A 2,361-nucleotide genomic window follows, 5' to 3' on the forward strand; every position below is an offset into this window, starting at 1 on the left:
TCAAGGTTGGGTGACACATGGTTAGTTCACATTGCATGTGAAATGCCTTGGGGACCAAGTGAGAAAGTGGTCTACACCTAACCATGTGACACTTGTCACTTGTTCCTTTGTTTATTTAACTAAGGGTTGAATTCACCAATCTTTCCACGTGGGATCTTTTTGTGAAAAGTCCCACATTGAAAGATGAGTGAAATTCACAAGGCATACTTCCTTATAAATAGTCATGGAATGACTTGAGAATTCTTTGCTTGAGTGGGAGTTAAATAGAGCATTCCATAATATTGGAAAAACTCTTAAGCTCTTATAACACTCGGGTTTTGGTCGGACCTCGCTAACCCCCAGGTAGTAGACCTTAAAGTTGTGTTTGCCTTTTTGTGGGTGGATACCGTTGGAGGCGCGGCGTTTGATGTGCTCGTAGCTTTCAAGTAAGAGCCCCGGTTTTTGGGCGAAGCTCGCTTCAAGGGTAAGATTCGTTATCTTTTCTTAGTGATTATTCATTTTTGCTTTATGATTTTAATTATTGCGAGTGGTTCCTTGGGTCGGGGTTTGTTTCCGCGGTGAGTCGGACTCACCAAACCCCAACAGCGGTATCGGAGCCCCGCTCGTTTATTTTTATAATCATATTTTTCAAGGTTTATTTTGGCTTAATTTTCTAATATAAGTTGCTAATTAGATTAGTAGCTCGGTTTTATTTATTTTAATCCCGTTTTTAATGTCGATTTTGGTCCAGAACCCAGATTTTCGCCCAAGACTAGTGAATTTTGGGTGGAAAACGTATTCTGGAAAGGTTTTTATCCCAGAGGGAACTGTGATTTTAGCCAAATTCTGACCAGAAATGCCTTTTTCGAGGGGTTTTTCGTTTTTGACGAAAAATTTTAAGTCTTTTCTAACCTTGAAATTAATGGCATAAATTGTTGATTATATGGTTGATTATTTGCATTATTTTCTCCAATTTTATGTCCCCTTAAAGCACACTTACTTGGTAGTATTTGATGCTTAAAGGTTGATTTATTTTCACATAATTGCAAACTAATTGCTTTTTAGTGTGAAAGTTTTAATTTTGAGGCTTCCATAAGTGTTAAATATTCAATCTTTATTTGTGATAAGTGATTGAAACTTTAAAAACCACTAAATTCCATGTTATTTTGTGTTAAACTTTGATGTTTTAATCATTTTGAGTTGATTGGAAACATAAAGTTTCGATTTTGAGATAGAAATTTGGTTATCTTAATGTTGGAAGATATAATTTTCAAGGATTCACAAAATTTAGATGTTGGAATTTTCATTTGAACATTAAAGTTCATATTTTTCCAACTTCCCTTTACTTTGTCAAATTCTCAAGTTTAATTTAAATTGATTAAATTGAAAGTGAGAAATTGCCTCAATTTTATGTTGCACCAAGCTAAACCAATTTAATTAAGAATGGTTCTTGGAATTATTTTGGTTATTTGCACTTTGAAAATTTTATTAAGTTAGACTTGTTTAAAATTTTATTTTGCTCTCTAAATTAGTTCTAAAATTAATTTAGAATTATTTATTGTTGTCTCGCAAAAAAGGGATCAAATCCCGAGGTCGTGGCACGCAAAACGAGGCATTGCATCACCTTGGCGAGCCGGGCTGCATAGCAGCCCATATGTGGCTGCCAAGGTGGCAGCACCGCCTTACTTGCGGCCACACGCGCGGCAGTAGCCACGCAAGGCAGCAGCACACGCGCGGCAGCAGGTGCGGGCTGCAGCAGCCACGCGCGGCTGTGCCGTGGCAGCAGCTCGCGGCCGTGTGCCGTGGGCCGTGTGTTCGTGGTCTTGGCGTGTGTGTATGCTTGGTGCGGTGAGGTGGCTAGCCATAGTAGGCTTGATGTTGCTTATTTTTCCGTTTTACTTATTTTAATTAAAATTTTGGGAGGCTAGGCCTCGGTTTTGAGCGGCATTGGCAAAATTTCATTTTGACAAGTTTGGGTGCTACCGACTTAATTAATTAGATTAATTAAGGAAATGCAGAATTTAGTGGGAGCTTCAATTATTAATGACGTAATTTATATAATCGGTTAAACAACTTTGACTAGTTTTAATTAGGCGTGTTAATCGGATTAACCACCTAGATTAGTTACTAGAGCGCGCGTTGTTTAAAATGCATTTTATTTTGTTTTAATTTGTAAATTGCATGGGCCATTCACAAATAGTTAATGGATGAATGGAATATATATATATATATATATTCTCTCTCACAGGTTTTATGAAATGGCAACTAGTGGGACCCGACTAGGATAGAAAATACGGACTACGTGCCGTTATGTATTTTTGTAAATCTAAATTCGGTCTACGCACCGTTAAGTATTTTTGTACTTTAATATTTAGATCTTTC

Source organism: Chenopodium album, chromosome 7 (genome assembly GCF_948465745.1).
Source record: "Chenopodium album chromosome 7, dcCheAlbu1.1, whole genome shotgun sequence".
NCBI classification, from domain to species: Eukaryota; Viridiplantae; Streptophyta; class Magnoliopsida; order Caryophyllales; family Amaranthaceae; genus Chenopodium; species Chenopodium album.